General features: G+C 39.7%; 1 long non-coding RNA gene across 1 annotated transcript; it reads right to left on the bottom strand.

The window, feature by feature from the left end:
- Nucleotides 1-1,146: 1,146 nt before the first annotated feature.
- Nucleotides 1,147-16,827, bottom strand: LOC121096400. Its single transcript, XR_005830487.1, has 3 exons — nucleotides 16,661-16,827; nucleotides 6,677-6,777; nucleotides 1,147-1,660 (listed from the first exon to the last, which is right to left on the bottom strand). It is a non-coding gene; the product is annotated as an uncharacterized LOC121096400 (long non-coding RNA).
- Nucleotides 16,828-19,983: the final 3,156 nt, after the last annotated feature.

Raw genomic sequence — 19,983 nt, forward strand, 5'->3', positions numbered from 1 at the left:
CTCTCAGACCGCATGGGGGTTCCAAAGAGCAGAGCCTTGCTGGGTAACAGAAGACTCAGAAGAGACTTCCCAGCGGTTCTCTGCCTGTCCCTGGAGGGAGAAGCAGAGAAGCTGCCCACCTGCAAACATGGATGTGCAGAACAGAAAAGAGCATCCATCCACACCATATGAAGAACAGGAGGCCACAGATCCAGGCAAACCGAACAAGCATCAGATTTCAGTTCTGCTGGGCTATCTGTCATTACTGGCATTACTTTAGAGAAAAAAACTGATTTGCAGTTCAGTTGATCTATATGCAAAACAATTAATAGCAGAGTATTCCCCCAGCAGTGGTAGCATATGGGTCATAAGAACCAGTAAATATTTGGCCACTCTAATCAGGAACTCCTACAAAGTGAGTTGGATTACCACAAAGATCATTGCTCCCTCTGCACTTACCAAAGAGGTTTTTCTTTCCAACAGTCTTGCCTGTTTTAAAATCACACTCCTTGTCAGCTGGCTTGTCTTTGGAAAGTCATTTCTCCTCCTCTCCATAGACATTAGAAGACGGGAACGTGACATCTAAACCTATGGTTGCAAGAATACAGATGGTGTCAGAAGAGCCTATAACAGGTGAAAGAGTAGAGTCAGGAAAGAAACTTCAGAAAGTTGTCTTATAAACTGATTTTTGATGCCCTGAGGCCTCAAAAACCACAACACCTGCGTGCAAAGACAACATGTGAGGGGTTCACCCAAAGTGAGTACAAGACAGGTAGTAGGTAACACGTTTCAGCCATCCCCAGGATCATCAGAACTCTATGGATGGCAGCACCTGCCTGGGTATATGGGAAAAGACTTTAAACCCCGCGGGACCTACATACATGCAGTGGCTTTAACAAAAGATCTGCCAGCAATTTGAGTGGGTGAAGTACAGGACAGATGGGCTCACATTGCAGGGTAGCAGCAATAGTCAAGAAAAAAAGAATTCTTGGCAATATATACTATTCTTTCTTTAATTATATTCATTATTTCAACTCAATGATAAGATGGAAGGAAAAATAAAGAAATAAAAGCATGCTGCTCTCATGCACTAGAAATTAATGAGGACAACAGACACCAGTGATAGCCGAGGAAAACAGAAAATTTACCTAAGGTGTTACAGCTGTTTCATTAATAAAAGTTTTTTAATCCCCATTTCCTCCATCCTCATTCCCTTCCGTCCCAGCTCAGCGTTCCACTGTTGTGCTGCCAGTGACAGCAGACACCACACATGGCATTCCGGCTCCTCCGCCGCGTTGTGCTTAAATCACTTCCCACCATTCATTCCAAGCCTCTCCATCGATGCTTTGCCTCCAGCCACGGCGCAGCCAACACAAAACACTGAACACCACACCAGGAACTTGTTACCAGGGCTGAGCAAAGAGCAGCATCTCTGTTCTGCAAAATATCCGGGGGCTCTGTCACATCAGAGCCTCTTGTGAGGCCAAACGGAGCCCTGTTCATGTGGAGGGTGACAAAGTAATTTGCAGGCTCTAGAGTATTCTGGCAATGACAGCACTGGCATGGGATACATGAGCTCAAATCTTCATTCTCCCTCGAGTTTATCATCCCAGACAATGCAGTCAGGAATTCAAGGGATCTCCCAGGCTAGTTCCACGCTTTGGGATGTATTAATTTTCCCCTGTGGAAGAAACAACAACAAAGTCTCTTGTCTGTGAAATGATCTAATTGCCCCTCAGTCAATTTCTATAACTAGCTCAAATATGTTTCTGCTAAACCTTCTTAGCTTCTTACAGCAGCATGTTGTTAAAATTCCCTTATTAAAGTTTCCTTTTATCTCAGGAACCTCGTTCTGCCTGGGTTGGAGAGAAAATGGCAAAATCAGTATGTTCTAGCACTTCAATGAGTGGATTCATCTGCAAAACAACAAATGACTATGTTCTAGTAAATGGCATTTACAATTAATACACTATTGATATAGCTGCTGTAAAATATTTAAATGTTTATTGGCATGAATAGCTATCATTAAATCAGCTTTATAGATATTACAGTAAAAAGAACTGAATTTCATAAAGCCCTGGATAATTACTAGTCCCTTGTAAAAAAGAGGGAGATACATATTTACAACAAATAGCCCAACAGAAGAATATGAAAAGCCAAAAACATTCACTTACAGACAACAATTTAAGACAGGCAGAGTGTTAATTAGAAGACAAGTCTCCCCAGGAGTTAGTCGGGTCAGGGCAAACCTTTTAATTGATTCAGACATTGTTATAGGTGCCATGCAGATTATTTAACCTGTATCCCAAAAGCAAAAGAGGACTTGTCCAGTTTTCACTGAAATTGGGTTTCTAACTTGTAAATTATACACTACAAGCACAAAACTGATGCTAGATACTATAATGTGTGTATATTTTGCTGTGATCTGAGATAGGTCATTCAGTGATGAGGTGAATCGTTGTTCAAGAAAACGTGCAATCATATGCTCCAAACTCAGGCACCTACAAAATGCCAGCCTTTTCTCTTTGCTTTTATTATTTCCTCTCATCTGATTTAAATTTAGTACCTTTTCATATTGCTTTGTACTACCATCATCCAATTCCAAAACCTATGCAACCACAAAGTATACATGATAATGGGGTTTTAAGAGCACTCGTCGCTCCTCTAATTATCAGAAGGTCCTTTTTACACTGAATACAGTGAAAAGGCAGAACATCAGACAGCTTATGTGATATCTTTTCGTGTGTTTTTAGTATAATTACAACCATTCCAGTTACTAGAAACTGTACAGAGATGATCAGCTTTCTTTCCTTACTGTAACAAACGGCTGGACATCCACACCTCTACCTTCTGCAGACATGTACAGAGGTTACTAACAGCTCACAGATGCACCAGAGTTTGGGTTGCCCAAATAATTTGAAAATAAGGCATATATTCCTGTTTTTCTTCAAAAAGAGTAGAGCTTTAGCGATGAAATTTCCTGCCAGCTTGGCATACAGGTCTCTCAAAATTTCCTACACACTCCTGTTTGCTTTTGCTCCATAAATACTTAATAAGTGGCTTTAAAATTGAGCTCTGGCTGATAAGTTTTGGGTTAGTTTGGTTTTGGATTTGGTTTTTTATGCTTTGGCAATTCTACTTTCCTTTCTGTAAAGGTGCTGTTTCTGAGGAAGCAGAATAACAGTCTGGAATTTCTTATTCAAATAATGGTACAAATGCAAACAGTCATGCTCAATTTCTGTAGGAGTAACCTACCTTAGAAACCGTGATATTACATTAAGGTACTGGAAGCAGCTGTAAACCAGCCAGCACCTTGGAAACCACGTAGAAAAGATGCTTCTCAACTGCTGCAGCTACACTGCTTCTGGTACCCAAGCTAACTCGTGCAGATTTAATTAGGGTATCTGTGCTGCTCTAACATGAAACCTGGGACATAACACATTCCATTCAAACTGGGCTATGAGGTGGAGGTGGTATGGTGGATATTAGTAGTCTCTGATATCATCCAGCTCCAAGAATTTGCAAAACACAATTCAGTTTGCAAAATCACTTCCTAAACCTGTGACCTGGGTGTGTCCTAGTAAACCCTATTCCTTTCAAGCCCCAGCCTGTCTGTGATCTTCAATCAGTCCAAGGTCTCCAAAAAGCAGTTCTTAACCTCATTGGCCTACTGACAAAAACAGAATAAATCTTATAAATGAGGAACAAGCTCACTGCTCTCCTTCCATATCTGGGTAACCTCACTAATATTTCCAAATATTTCAAACCTCTTTTACTTTTATTTATTTTTTAATTAAAAAAATCAATGAACATACCGTGTTATTTTAAATAGGATGATGGCAGAGTTAAAAACACTTCTTGTAAATAAAGATGACAAGAAAGCAGCAAAAAAGAATTCATGCAAAAAGAAGAAAGAAGAAATATCTTCATGACATGAAAAGAAGGGCCTTTTTAACAGGGGGATGGAAAATTCATTCCACTGGTGGCACATAGAGTTATATGCTTATTATCATTATTTCCTTCATATGTTTGTGTTGGTTTAGGGTTTTTTAAAAGGTCTCCCCAGAAACCCCTAGGGAGCTAAATGCTGCACCAAAATATTAATATACTATTGTTCCTCTTTGGATGTGTTTCTGTTGGAAACATTTGGGCCTATGAAGGCAAAATCTCCTACCGTGGTGTTTCCCAAATGCCCATTCCTTTTCATACTACCCACCACACACGGGATGTCCAACTGCCTTCACCTATAGTATGTTCACTCCAGTATTTCACTTAAAAATTATGCAAAATATATTCAAATACTGGAATTTGTGGTAAACTCAAGTTAAAAATCCATGTCCTGAGTTTACTTCTTCACTTACTGTTTTACTGGGCAATAGAGTTTTATTCTTTATTCAATGCAGAAAGATGAAGTAGATTAAGCCCTCTTATAGTATTGACTTTAAGTCTAAAACCAAGAAGGAAGGAAATCCCATCCTGACTAATGATTCAAAAAAGGTTCAAGTCTGTTCATTGCTAAGTGGTTAGGTTCTGCAGGAGAAGCCCTTTGGAAGAATAAGATGGAAAACATTGATACTTTAAATGGACACCCCTGTGCTCTGTCACTAGAGCTCTACAATGCCAATCTTTTAGGTTTCCACTGAGATAAACCCATTTATTATTTCTGCCCTGGAAATCATGTGGGTTATTAGCTCTTATAAATACAAAAGAACATTGCAGCTGAGTTTTCACAAGCAGCTGGCCAGAATGTCAACATTTTTCCAATTTCAAGGCACCAGTGGTTGGGGTATTTTTTTCCTAAATTTTAAATAATTTTTATGACCTTGATTTTTTCTAAAAATACTTATGTATACCCTTTCTCCACTATCTGTTTATGATCTAAATAAAAATGTAGGGGTAAAAAGAAAAAAAAACCAAACAATGGGGGGTGGGGGGTGGAATAAAACATAATAAGAAAGGAACAAAATCATCCCCAAAGGTACAAATTTATATGCTGGGTATATATTTCTCATTTTCCTCTTCTACAGTGTCCATGTGGGGAATATTTGCTTCCTTCTTAATTCTTCAGCACAAGTTTTTCAAGTTCATCTGAAGGCTTTTCAAACATACTTAACAGAAATTATGAATTCAAGAACAAGGTAGGTGGAACTAACCATTTCTTATAACTTTAAAAACAATCTGTAGCCAAATCAAACCATTAAAAATGTAAAGATAATTTTTTTAATAGATCTACTTAGAAAGGGGAGTAAAGAAGGCCATATATAAGCAATGGATTGTGGAGAATGTTCCTATTGTACTGTTTTGGTCAGAAGATTTATAAGCCCTTTTTTCTACAAAGGAAGGTGTACTTGGTATTATTGTCACAGAAACTCATGAAAGCAAAGATCTAGAGGAATAAACACACCTAAAACCAAAGATGATTGCTATACAAGAATGTTGCTGCATAATTACTGTTTATACCTATTTCTGTTATGTTAATAATATTCTATACATACAACAATGCAAAATTCTTTCACAGTTCTTATCAGTAAAATATATTGCCATCATTAGAAAATGTTCCATAAGGCTTCAATGAGGTTTTAATCCTTAACTTTTTCACATTTTTATCATCCTTAAGCTCTTAATTTACTTTTGTTTCGTTTTCCTACAGTTATTCTGTTTTGCTTTACTCTAGTTACTTCCATCTGATTGCATGGCAACTCCAGTCGTTTTTGTCAAAAAATTACCACCCCCCTACCCTATTTGATTGCAAATCATGGCACGGTGTCATGGCACAGTGGCATTACACTAACAACCAGTCAGTTTGACTCTGAAACAGTTAATAATCAAGCTACACAAACAGGCTGCATCAAGGAGAAGAAACATCCACTGAAATTAGAGTTCTGATACAACTCTTAACTCTCAAGCCTCTGCTGCATATTAGCAGCTAGCTAGTTGATTCAAACCCTTCTCAATTACAATTTAATTATAGGATTATAAATGTGATGCCATTTAGCATTCTGACAGTCAAATTAACCAAATCCATTACTTAACATATCAGCTTACACTGGTAAAGTTGCGTGCATAAAAGACAAATTATACTTATCCCAGACGTTCCTTACAGAGCCTGTTTTGTGTCAGTGGTGGGTGTTTCACAACAAGGCACTGGGAACAGATCGTGAGATTTCTTCTCCAGCGCTCCCAGTTCCCCTTGAGCACCTAGGGTAAGATTTTTGCCTTTTCGGGGGAACCATGTTCACCATGAATTCTGCCCATTTTTAAAACCGGTAAGGATTTCAGCACCAGTTGCTTGTGGTACAAGCTGTGCTGTTACTAACAAAAATGGGGATGTCTGAGGGGGAGAGAAGGGGCTATCCATGATCCAGAACTTAGACTGCTGGTCTCTCACACAAGTGAAGGTCTCCCAGCACTAAGAAAATATCCTTAATTCCAAATACTTGTGAAAAAAACAGAGCATAAAGTTCAGAGCTGGGACTGAGAAACCTTGTCCACCAGGAATTGCCAAAAAAGAGGCGGCAAGATGGCAGTGCTGGGAGGAGGGTGCTGCTATTCTGACCTTTATACATTTTATGCTGGTTTCATGCTGATAGTTTGGTTTCTATTTACTAGTTGTTGCTTCCAATCAGCAATGTTTGATGTTTGCTACCAAAAGCAGAGTGGTTTCCAGGTGTGGATGCACAAATAAACATGAACTTACAACTTAGGAGGGCAAAATGAAGAGAGATCTTGTAAAGATGAAGGAACCGAGGAGCAATTCAGCTGAAGGATATGTTTTCTTAGGTCCAGTTTTTCATTAATCTGCAGTAGTAATGAGAAGGTTGACAAGCAGAGTGAGAATGGATGTTACATGTCATCAGAATGTGTGGTTTATTATAATTATTTCTCAGAGTTTGGTTTATTTGGTCTTTAACTGCAATTTTTAAAGGCTTTGGGGTGGACTTTCTTCCCTGCTGATTCATTTCTTCCTATCTGGAAAGCTATTGTTTGTTTACAGAACGCTACATCAGCCTTATTTTTCATTGGTCATTGCTCAAAATGCCTTCCTCAATGTCTTAATGGTCTTTACTTTAACTAGCTAGGCCATGATGAAAAAGTACCTTGGGCTGATAATGTGCTATCAATAGGTCTGTACAGTTCAATTTCAATCCCCTATTAAATATCTTTTGTAGTTCTCGCTCTATTACTTCCCCTCTGTACTCACTTTAACAAGCACTAGTTTAGCTGTAGTGTGCACATTTTTTTCCTTTATTTTGCCTCATACAAAGGCAAGATCCTCAGGCAATGTCAACTGGCCTATCTCCATTTGCTTTCTGCCTTCAAGCACAGAACCTGGCCAAAATGTATTTTTCTGAATTCACCAGATCGTATGTCATGTTCTATTCATTTCACAGTAGCAGTAAATATTTCTCTGTTAAAATATCTAGAGTGATTTTCTATTACTTGACTGATTTTTATTCCACATACGGTTCTGACCAGCAGAAATGGAATGAATGCATCATCAGTGATTATGCCGGACACGTTAATCTCTTTCAGGGAACAGCATTTAGGTATGTCTAGTGTAAAGCAGAAATATACAAGTTCTTATGCTCCACATTAAAACCCTGACACTCTGCCTCAGAGCCCTTCTCACCATTAATATCAATGCTTTTCCCAGCTAGAGAGGGAAGGGAAGAGAATCTGGGTTTTGTTCTTTGAGTCAGATGCTCCAAAAGCTCTCTTCAATGCTCAGAAACCTCGAGAAACAGGATTCAGGACCCAACATCGTAATGTTGGTTTTATGCATAGATTTCACACAGATCTTACAATATCACAGTTAACATCCTGATGAACTTGAATGCAGGTCTTTTTAAACAATATGCCAGTAGCCTTTCCCCTTTCTGCTCCAGAGAACAAATTCTGTAGTGTTCTTGATAAACCATGCTCAGTCTCGGTCACAGTCGCTATCACTTTAAAGAACATGGGGGCATCACAAGCCTCTTTCTGCAGGTTCTTCCCTTCCATTTCCTTCCACATAGCAATAGCAAGAACTTCTGGCAAATACGCCCTGTTCCTTGTCATGTAAGGCAGAAGGTCTGAAGCCCATAATCCAAAACAATGTATGTTAAGAACCACTAGTTTGGGGAGTACTAAATTGGCCGTGTCAGAGTAAGTCATGGGACCCATGTGGTCATGTTGCTTCCAGTGCTCTAGGATAACACAGATAGGGTCACACAGAAAATGAAAGTGTCAGAAAGCAAGGAAGGTTATAATTTAAGGAAGACGGTGTATATTGTCTGATGATCTGAACACAAGAAGTTCAAATATCCTTTCCTCTATTCATGCTCTGTGATGTGGAACACACCTCCTAACCTTCAGCTGTTTCTGTCCGCGTAGACATGCAGCACCATGAGAGCTTGAGTAGTGAGCCACAAGCAGGAAAACCCAGGGCTGCCAGCCAGTGCTGATGGACACACAGGAGACTGCAGATGAATTACAAACACCCTTTACATCAGCAAAACTTTAAAACTGCTGTGGATTTAGGGTATGTTATAAATCTAATTGCAATTATTCGCACACAACTGGAATGAGTTGTTTCACTTTTCCTACTGAAGCTCATTTATCCTCTTTTAATGCCACCACACATGGCTTGGCAAGGACTATTTTTATTGCCAGTTCATAATATAATTTCTGGAAAGCAATCATTTTGGCATAGCAATATATGAGACTGCACCATATGGCACTTGCATGTAAAAGGGGATATAACTCCTTCTTCAAAAAGTTTTATATATGCTATAGCATTACTATATGTTAAATCTATATATTGCATGAAATATATAAAATTGTGTATCTTTTGTCACATTTACCGTGACTAAAAAAATTCCAAGTCTTTAAGTCTTCATTCTCATTACTGCCATGTCTGACAGTGCTAAAAGTGAGCTAAAAATTTGAGATCTTAAATTTCCATCCAAACTACAACTTTTAATTCAGTGAGTTTCCTTTCACTGAAAAAAAGTAGAACCATAAACAAGCAAGGTGCATTAGGCAGATCCCTATCTTCCAAGAATCACCACACAACTTGATCAACAAACTGGAGGACATCATTCAACAGAAACAGAAAAGTAAATTAAATTTGTAAAGGACTAAAAATTGCTTCGTTTTAGCATGTGCTTTTATAAATCTGAATCGTTAAATAAAAATATTTCTGTGTAATCTGGAAGTCCTGGCACTTTCAACCTCTACCAAAAATTCTAAGTATAGGAAACTGTGGACAATAGGGATACAATATTAAGCTTGATAAAGAAAACACAAGAGAAGAGGAAATTTCTCTCAAGACTATGGAAAGAGGTAGTAAAATACTTTTCTAACTAATTCAACAGAAAATGTTCACTAAAATAGTTGCAGAAATTTCTATGGTAAACCACAGTAAAATCAGGAAATCATTTAAGCAGATAAAGAAAATGAGATGTAAGAGCACTAGAATACTGATCAGGGATAAAAAGCAGTGAGCCCAATTGCATTAAAATTTGGGGAGGTAAGAGAGCAAAATAACTGCTGAGGAAGTTCTGTATTTCTAGGTCTAGTTCAAACTGTTTTCATTCCATAGTATATGCAACAAGGCAAAAAAAAGAGCAAGAAAAAATCTGGGGTAGCACCGAAAAAAGCAAGCCAGCTACAATAAATTGAGCAGAAAGCAATGAAGACATAAGGTTCAGTTATTATATTCATCATATCAGAAAAATTCCTTGCGGCATTCACAGGGAAATGGCAGCACAAAGGAACGGGACTCTGAAAAAAGCACTCCTTGATTAACCGCACCTATTCAACTAACAGCTTGACAAGGAATTAGCTTCGCTCATTTCAACAGATTAGTGGAATTTAATACGAGAGAGAGAGAGAAGATCCTTAGCTACATGGATTGACCCCAGCTGAGGAGCTGGCCCAGCACCCTGCAATGCGAGTGCCTCATCTTGCTGTTACTGAGTGCTCCGCGCAGGTTCCTGGTACGCACATACTGGAAAGGGAAAACCCTGCATGCTGGTTTCTGCACACGGAGGCTGGTTGCAGGAGCACCTTTCCCATCAATCTCCCAAAGCAATGGAAAACACACTTTTTATTTCAAGGAATGGTGCAATGAATTTCTTGAGAAGCTTCCACTCTCCTGCCGTGCCATACTGACCACGTGCTATACCGATTGTGGGGCTTGTGATGGAGAGAGGAGTAAAGACACTGAAATATGTGTTTTGGAGAAGAATTATGTTGATTTAGATCCACATTCTAGAGGTAGTCGGTAATGGTGCCCTGTAACAATGCTCCTGCTAGACTACATATGATGTACTGTCATGAATTGTCGGAAATGGCTCATTTCCCTCCTCTCTTTCAAGTCTCGGGCGTGAATTACGTTCCCAGCTCTCGGCTGGATTTGTGGCATAACCCGACACATGCCACTCACTGACTCAGGCACAAACAGGCCTCTGATAAACAGCAGGAACGGCACTACAAGGGTACTACATTTACTATACATGAAGTCCTCCAACAGATGACAAATATTAAGTGCTAAATATTATACCGAGCATTTTCCTAAGTATTCTAATTGAGTATTTGATATCCTTAATTAAGTGCATTTCCCAAGTACAGTTTGAAACCTCTTTTCACTACTTGTTCGATGGTACATGCCCAGCTAATCAATAGACTTACCAGAATTGGCTTTACTTTCCAGAAGTAGACAAGAGTAATAATATTTCTGTCATTGCCCCGGAGGAAAACAAAAGAACAAAAAATAAGCACATGCACCATTTCTATTTACCGACAGCAGGGCGTTAGCTAGGAACAAACTGAACTCAAAGCACTCTTGAAAAGGCTCCACCAAGCCCCGTAATGAGACCATCATTTAATGTGCTGGCTGCTTCAGCTTCTTTCAGACTACTCCCCTAAAGGCTTTTTAATCCATAGTTCAAAAGCTAAAGGCACCCGCACTCAACAAACTTGTGCATGGATGTCGCCCACATCCCATTTTTATTTCATCCCCTGATGGTCAGGAAATGCATGTAGCTTGCTTCTAATGTGCTCTCCTTTTATATTTCTTCTTTTAATACTCTCTGAACTTGTGCTGACTCACCTCATTTCTTTACAGGAGATGGCAAGCAGACCTTCTTTATCATTACTGTCCTTTGATCCTGCTTTCTGTCCTGCCTGTCTCTCCATCGTACGTTCAGTACAGCCTGTAAGTGCCCTTTGATCTCATGCCACTCTTGCCTCCCTCATTCGTTCTTGTAATATGAAACTGCCGATCCCAAATTTACAGGTGGACCTCTCCTTTTGAAATAACCTGTGCATTTACTATAACTTCCAACGCTTTGATGTTATTTGTTTGTTATTTGTTTTGTCTCTAGTAGCTTTAGGTTTTTACTGGCAAGTTGCACAACTCGATTTTTTTGACATACAACATTATTTTTTTGTGAGGGCAGGTTTAATGTTCCTTTGCATATTCACTAATTTTTCACTTGCATTTTTCTTACATATGCTGCCCTGCACTGAGATAACTCTGAAAGATTGCTAAGACTTCTTCATACTCTATACATTAATTCCTGTTTATCAGAAGGCAGTTGGAGCATTCCTTTATTGCTGTTCAACAAAATCAACCAAACCTAAAACAAAAAACAACTAAAAGAAATCTGAAAGACCTAAAAGAAGCATGCCTCAAACTCAGGATAGTTTACAGCTGTTTGGGGCATTTGATTTGGAACCTGCCATCTCTCAGCTGGACCACAGGTGCTGCATATGTACATCGTACCTAAACACCAGCTGAGGAACATGCAGGAGTGACAGACACGAGTTAACCAGCTGTTTCTAGAGTGGAGAATATGCATCATCTTGAAATGCTAATACTGAAGTAGCATTTAGTATTATTCACTAAGTAATTCACATTTCATTGGGAGGATACCAGTGTCACCGAAGTTCTTGATTTCAGTTTATTTTATTTACTGAGAGGGCAGAGCAGACAGGACAGCTTTCTCCTGGAACCCCTGAAAGGTGAGGTATGCCTCCTGCACACATACCTGACACCTTAAAGCCTCTCCCCACAGAGCCTCACAGCTCCACAAGTCAGTGATCCCACAGAAACTGATGACAGAAGCCCCTAACTGCAGGGGGAAAAGGAGGAAGGACCAAGGATTTACTGTGAGTTTCACACTTGAACTGTGGCACCATAAAAACGGAGACAGCTGCACCGTCTGCAGCCTGCTGCAAGGCAGACATCTGATGGCAAGAGGTGTCAGCACTGCAACCTTTTGCTCCCACAGCTCTTGAATGAAGTCCCTCCCACACCGCTTCCCCTCGGATGAAATAACTTTTCCTTCCCATGTTTCTTACAGAATTTTATGTGTCATAACTCAGCTTCGTAATACCATACCACCAGAGTAACTCACTTGCTAAAATCTTGATAAATCAATGCAAAACAACTGGCTACAAACACCCTAGCACCCGAGAGCTCAGCTCTCCCTCCCAGTGATAAATCACGTCCTAGTAACATCCTCCAGTTCCCATGAGGGTTGTGGTGGACAGCCCTACACAGGAGGCCACTGAACTCCCACAAATCATACTCCAGCAGTGGTCCCCTGTAGCAGTCCTGCAGCGCATCTGCTAGTTCAAAGGAGACCGAGTGATGTCTAACGTGCCCAGGCAGCATCATCACCCCATGGGGGGTGCAGCCTTGTAGCTGTAGAAGACAGATGAGGAACCTGCCTTATGCCAAGGGACTACTCTTACAGCACGAGGAGGCACGGGGGGAAAGGAGTGGGATGGAGACCCAGCCAGCCAAAGGGATGTGCAGAAGGGGGATACCAGGTGGCACCCTCCTGCGACCCCATCCACAGCCCTGCTCTCCCTCCCCCAGGGAGACAGCCAGATGCCAGCCTTGCTGCACTGGGGACCGCTGTATGCCTAAGCAACAAGATCACAGGCATTTTGCCACCTCTGGTCATTTATTGCCTATTTTTTCTAGATGGAGCACTAAGCTCTGGCCTTAAAAACATTAGAAATAAGTGTGCCATGGATCCGAACCAGAAAAGGCGGTCAGAGAACAGAAAATTCCACCGCTATCCCTGGCAAAATATGGACACACACTATTCCTCCCACTGATTTTAAGATGTTGCCCTTTGCTTTTAGACATTTTATACCGATCACTACAGCTCCACTTCTAAATCTCAGTCTCTCCAGGCACTTGCCGGTTTCTTCAGAATTAATTTTCACCTGTTTTCCTTCAGTCTGTGTAGGTGCTTAGCGCAGGCTGGTAGGAAGCCTGGGGTACTGCTGACCTCAGAGGATACCCAGCTGCCTTGCCATCAGTGTTGCCCTGGCCAGGTAGAGACAAGGTGGTTTCTTTTGTGGTTGGGGGGTGGTGGGGGAGTTTCTTTAACAATGCATTGTACGCTAAATGGGAGCTGCAATTCAAGCCTTTTCAGAAGCAAATATCCCCCTTTCCCCACCACTCTTTTTTCTTTCAAACGGCTGAATTCTTCTGTCCATTTTATATCCTTTTTGCAGCCTTTTAAGTCAGCTGCAAGTGTTAAATTCTAATTTTTCAATGCCACTAAGCACGAAATCTCCGAGTCATTAAAAAGTCCTTTTTAAAGAGCAATCTGAGGTGAGGGCTTCCAAACTTTTGCATGCCACATACTTACTGTAATGTCTGATAAAGAAAAATGTGTGTTGGCAACACTGCTTAATCCACATTGAAAAAAGAAAATTGAAGCCATACTTCTAGCAAGATTAGTTAATGATCAATAGCGACAGGTAGCTATAAACACAGTAATGGAGATCCTTTCATATTCTCTCTCATCTTCTGGTGCAGCCCTCCCATAGCTACATTTCAGGAAAATGAATTTGTTTCAACTCCCACTCTGGGCAAGTTACCACAAAAACAACATGAGACAGAAAAAAAGCCAAAGGTTTCCCATAAAGAGAAATACCAACAGCTGCAGTGCTAGACAAAAACAACTTAACCCATCTATAAAGAAAAAAGGGGGGGGGGGGGGGGGGGGGGGGGGGGGAGGAGGAGACAGGGGGGTTGTGAAGTCCAAGGAGTAAAAGAAGAAGCTGCTTCTGATGGAGTCGTCCTTGTTGGAAATGAGGAACCATAGAATAACAAGTCTCAAGAGACAGGAAGACCAGCGAGAGGAGACAGGAGAAAGTTTATATACAGGCTGGAAAGCACTTCTTCTGGCAGATGTCCACAAGTTTGCCCATTAAAGAGAGTCAAGATTCTGCTTTTTCCTGACCCTATTTCTCACTTAGTAATGCCGTTCCCAAGCATTCCCAAGAAAAGCAGAATTACAATTTCCACCCTAAAATTTCAACTTCTTGACTTCTTCCATCAACCTTTCCTGTATAAGAGGTCAAAGGTCAAATTTCAAGCTGTTCTATGCAAAGCCAAGCACGGAACCATTGGCCATCTCCTAACGGAGAGCAGACGGAGCGAGTTTTGTCCCCCTCGTAGTCCAGGAGGACCCGACCCTAACAGGAACACAGCAGCTTGGAGGCATTTCTTGTCCAAAGCCAGAAGCCTGGTAGCTTCCAGCTGTAATAAAACTTAGGGGTTCACTTGAACTAGTAAAGTTGCTTGCAAGATTTTGTTCTCTTACTGGGATGTTTCAATGGAAATTCCAGCCTTAGCCAAGGGATTCAGCAGAGCTTTTTTACTATACCATTCCAGCTGCCCAGCTCGGGACCTGCTCTTCCTGGGCTCACCAGATAGTGATGGAGAGAGATGAGTTTTTCCAAACAGGAATTTCAGACCGCTTGCATTTAGCTCCTGCTCTCACTTGCTCTCTGTAGGAGGGTCCTTCCCCTGACTGCACAGTCTGCGTGCCTAAAACAAGAAAGCTAGACTTTCGCCTACTCCTTTAAAATTCAAAGGAGCTTCCCTCAGTAGGTCATGCCTCAAAGCCTGCAGGGAGTGATGCCCCATTTAAGCCTAACTGGTGGGTTAGCTGGGCACAGCAGCACCGCGCCTGTGCCGGGACACAACATCATCACTGCGCAGGGTGCACTCCCAGCGCCGACAGTCCACTAAGGGGTTTTTGCAGAGCTCCTCTGCTTGTGAAACATATTATCAGGAGACTTGCTTGTCCCATATTCTTAAACTATAATGGGCAGATTTCTTATTCAATGTATTAGACTAACAATCATGATTCCGTTTAGCATTAGTAAGGATGTTAGTTCTACTTCAGTGAAAGTCTCATTAATTCAGGGTAATTTATATAGGACTTAAAATGTTTTTAAGTAGTTTCCTGCAACGAGAGTGATTTCTAAGTGTCTTAGAGTGATTATATGTTCATTATCATTTTGCACATGCTTTGGCATGTACAAAACCCCATTCCTTCAAAAAACAACACTTGCAGGTATGAATTTTAAATGCAGGAATATTAAGCACTTAACAGAGATAACTGCAGAATCAGGACCGCTGCACAAATATCAGCTGTATCTTTGAGTGAAATTCAGACCTGCTACTCTGAGCACTCAGGCACAACTTAAAACACAAAAGAGCACATCAGAAAGCAAAGTAGCATTTACAATTAACATTGTTTCTCACTAAAAGAAACATAACTCTAAGTTTATAGAAAGAAAATAAACATAAGCAAATAACAAATCCATGTCTTAGATGAGCTACAAAACATTAGATCCAAATGTACTAATTAAAGGAAAACTTTATCAGTCATTATGTTATGGTTAGAATATAAGGGTAAGAGCCTAACAATGAAAATTAATAATGTAGCTTATATGTATAAACTACATATATATATATGGATTTTGGTCTAACGATGAAAAAACACCATCAACTCAAAACAAATTAAATTTCCAAACTCGTTGTAAAGCATATAAAGGCCAATTCTATATTTCTTAGGACCTGTACATTACGATTTACATTAAGATGTGTATGGGCAGACAGAAGCAATATCAGTCTCTGAGAAATTTGCTTTTGCATAAAAAGGACCACAATGCCTAATACCACCTTGCAATCCTAGACATAAGAAAAGTACAAAATTTCTCCTTTGTGGCATTGTACCCAGAACAGGTTGAGTCTGTCCTTTATGCCCCAGATCTCCAGAAGAAAGTTGAAGAAGGTTTGCCAGACAATCCTTATAAGTCAAAACCTTCATTCTATACAGCAAACGCTGTACCCATTTGAAAAGTCTATCAGTCAAGACCTCCTCTGCTTTTTCTGGTTTCTGGCCATCCAGAAAAATACAGACTAAATTAGGCATATGCAATTGCAGCTCTACCCCGCGAGGGCAGTAAGAAAATCTGCTTTTCTCTTACAGTGATTTTTCTTCTGGACTTGTCTTACTTTTCAGCCTTTAAAATCTGATAACCCTACAACAGAGGTGCCATGCTGCTACAACATTTTACTAGCAACGAAAGTTCTGGCCTTAGTCCTTGACAAAGACACTTCCTTTATTCACAGTTCTAATCCACTTTTAAGGCGATGTTGCCATGCAGAAAATTCTTTGCTACAGTTAAACAGCCCAGAGCTGCACTCCTTTTGCTTTGCAGTCTCCATTTCAACCTGCATCGTGAGTTTCCATGGAGATTTGCAGAGGGAGAACTATCCCTGCTCTGTCAAATCTGGAGATCACAAAACATTTTCTTTCCAATATTTAAGGAAACAAATCCAGAAGGAACATCTTGCCCTTAAGGTCCGTACCTTGATTCACAGTTCCAGCCTTCTGTCTGATCTTGGGAAAAGTTAACATCTTTGAGTTTCAGTTTCCTGTAAATTAGTTATAACAGTTCTTCCCTTCTGCCACACTTTGCCTGTCTTGCATACTTCAAAGGCATGATCTTCGGGACAAAGAGTCTCTTACTAGAATTTTGTACATCACTAAAAGATGAAAAAAAGAAGAAAACATGCTTTGTTTGAGAGCTCTGTACAGGAAGTACATGCTGTTGCTCACATCATCTAACGCCGGGGTGATCTTTTTCTGCAAGCCTGCTAAACTCCCCCGCCCGAGCTTCAAGCATCTGTAAGATGTTCATCCATTTCTTCCACCAGGTGCAACTAGTGCTTACAACTACCAGTGATTAGACCTCACATCTGAGCTGATATGTATCAAGTTCAGAGCAGAACTAGCTTAATTATGGTGATATGCCTGAATGTTTAATCAGTTACTGCTAAATAAACAATTAAAACAATTAACTGCATTTTTTTAAGACACCGAATACACATACAGCAACACTAAATTGCTTGCAAACATTGCAGGTGATGTGGTTTCTTCTAATAATACTTTGGAGAAAGCTGTATACACTGACAACTGATCTAGGATTTTTGTCTGACAACACATGGAAACTTTAAATAGCAGGGACCAAGGCAAAGGAAGGGAAAGCATCTAAAGGATAAATTACGTGGCGATCGTTTTATTTTTCAAAGGAATGTAACTTCTTCTTCCACCTTAAATTCTTTCTAGAGCTTTGTAAATATCTTACATTTTGCACCTATATGAAAGAGAAAACTGCTTTCTTTAAGCTTGAAATACAATTTCTGTAAGGTTGAGTATCAGCACATTTTTATCATTTGATTTTTTTAACGTAACTTCATCAAAGTAGGATTCAATAAATTGAGCCTAAAGAGCAGTGCAAGATGAAATGCTGCAGAAAACTAATATTCTGTTTTCCCCCCTAACATTGCAATATATATATTAAAGATTAATTGGAAGAAAAAAATCATTTTATTTCCCATGCTTAGCCTTCTTCCCATGTTTAGCCTTAATGGGTAATGATGCTGGTGGTATTTTAAATTTAAAATAATGGAGACTAGGTGTGTTAAAAAAAAGCAGTTAAAAAAGTAGGCTTCACAATTTTATAATATTCTAAGTTAATTTACCAACCTTTCATGATACACATGTACAAAATTGAAATTTGCCTGTCAAAAATTACAAACCCAACTATTCCACTTCCTCTTTAAAACAAAGGTTCTTTAGAAATGAGGATTATTTCCTTTCTTTCCTGTTCCCCACCTGCATCTTTCTTCCCTTTCCACCTCGTTAGCATACTTTCTTACTGTTACATTCTCAAGTATGTAGGGCTGACAGCAAAACTCCTGCAAGGAAAACATTAGAGGACTTTTGGAAGACACAAAGCAACAGGAATCCTTTGAGCACTATTTTTCACCAAGGTTCACCATAATAAACTGATCACTTCAGGGCTCTGCAGTTTCCAAAAGGAAAGATAGATGAGAATGGTAAAACAGTTCAGTGTATATATTAAACTGTAGCACAGTACATTTATTTTGGCATTTAAATCCCTCATTTCCCCAAGGACAAACTGTGCACATCTCAAGTAATGATGCCCAGATGGCTGTATGGATATGGCTTAGCAGTCAAGCTTTTTGCTGGTGTAAACTGGCAATTTCACTGATCTCTCATACGTGTTGTTGAAAGCTCACAGTCATGTCCCTTACAGGACAGCACACCAGCTTCACTAGGTCCAACAGTCTGCTTAAGAACCAGTTTTATGGCAGTAATATTTACCATTTTGATTTTGAAATCTGCTTTCGAGAAATTTGCAGTATTTATTCAAAATACATTGCTTTGCAACCATTCATGCCATTAAGAGCTTGCTAGTGAAAGAAAATCTCCAAGGGGTGTGAACACTGCCAAGCAAATGTGCTTACTAAGTCAAATAAATATTTGCAGATTTTTTTTTCAGCACTCACCAAGCTTTAGTGTCAACATATTTGCAATCACTGCAATTAGCAGCAAGTGAGGCTTCAAGACTGTGATGCAGGGAAACATCTTTAAAGAAGGAAGGGACCTTACTTGACTTGCTAAAATGATTACGAAAGAGGCTGAAAGTGAACAAGCAGCACATAGTGTTTCCAAAGAGTTACACAAGTTTAGCAGAAAGTGCTGCTCCATTACTTCAGTTAATAGAACGTTTTGTTACTCCCAACTTCCTCTGTCGCTGTGCAAAAGAAAAGAGGAGTATATTATTTTCCTTTAAAAAGAATCAAAGCCTATCATAAGAAGAATATATAAAATCATTACATTATTAGGAGACTGGATTTGTTGCCAGAATTGCTAGGACTCTGCCTTTATTTTAGGAACAGTCGCACTATCAATTTAATGCCATAATCAAACACAGAGCAGCTTACATGAAAAATGGACACTTCCTGACTTCCCCAGTAAGAACAGGGATTTAGTATTTATTTCATCTGTAAGCATTGCTGAAAGTCTACAGGCAGGTGAAATTCATGTGTTTATTTTGGCCACCATATAATTCAAACATGAAGATACCTCCTCTTTTTGTTGTATCGTAGTGTCTGAGCCCGTAGCAGCCAAAATATATCTAGCTCTCTTAATGACATAATAAAAAGGAAGGAGAGAAGGACAGGTGGGGGAAAGGAAGAGTAAATGAAAAATTCATTCTTTGCAACAAAGCTTTAAAAGGAAAACCTCTCCTTGAATTAAGGAGCAATATATTAAACCAAGTAATAATTTCACTTTCTCGTAGGAAAAACATAATTATTCACACAGTACAAACTACTGGAATCATTGAAGTTGCTGTATCTCCTGTGATTTAAAGCTAAATAGCTCACAAGTTTTCAAATGAAAGAAGGGCATTTTTTTGTTGTTGTTTGAAAACAGAATCTTGAGCATCTAGGAAGACAGTGAATGGGCAGAGAACATCAGGGCAAGATTATCTTCCCTCTTATTTTCCTATTATCAATTTTCTCAAAGGAAAATTACAATGGAAAGGTCATCACACTGGAGAAAGTAGCTTAGGGTTTTCAACCTCAACAAAACACACAAGCTTGCCATTTACTGTTGAAATCTAGAGAACTTTGAGCAATCCTTCCAAAAGAGCTAGTTTTAATCTTGCTGCCCTTACAGCTGCTGATTTTCTCCCTTTTTATTGTTCTTTGATTTCCATTCTGATTATTTAATGAAAGGATGATAAATTCTTGACCTTCATCTCATGGGCTGTCATGTCTGGCATTTGATAATGCTCTGTGATAGGACGCTATGCCTG

The sequence above is a fragment of the Falco naumanni genome, chromosome 12 (assembly GCF_017639655.2).
Source record: "Falco naumanni isolate bFalNau1 chromosome 12, bFalNau1.pat, whole genome shotgun sequence".
Lineage (NCBI taxonomy): Eukaryota > Metazoa > Chordata > Aves > Falconiformes > Falconidae > Falco > Falco naumanni.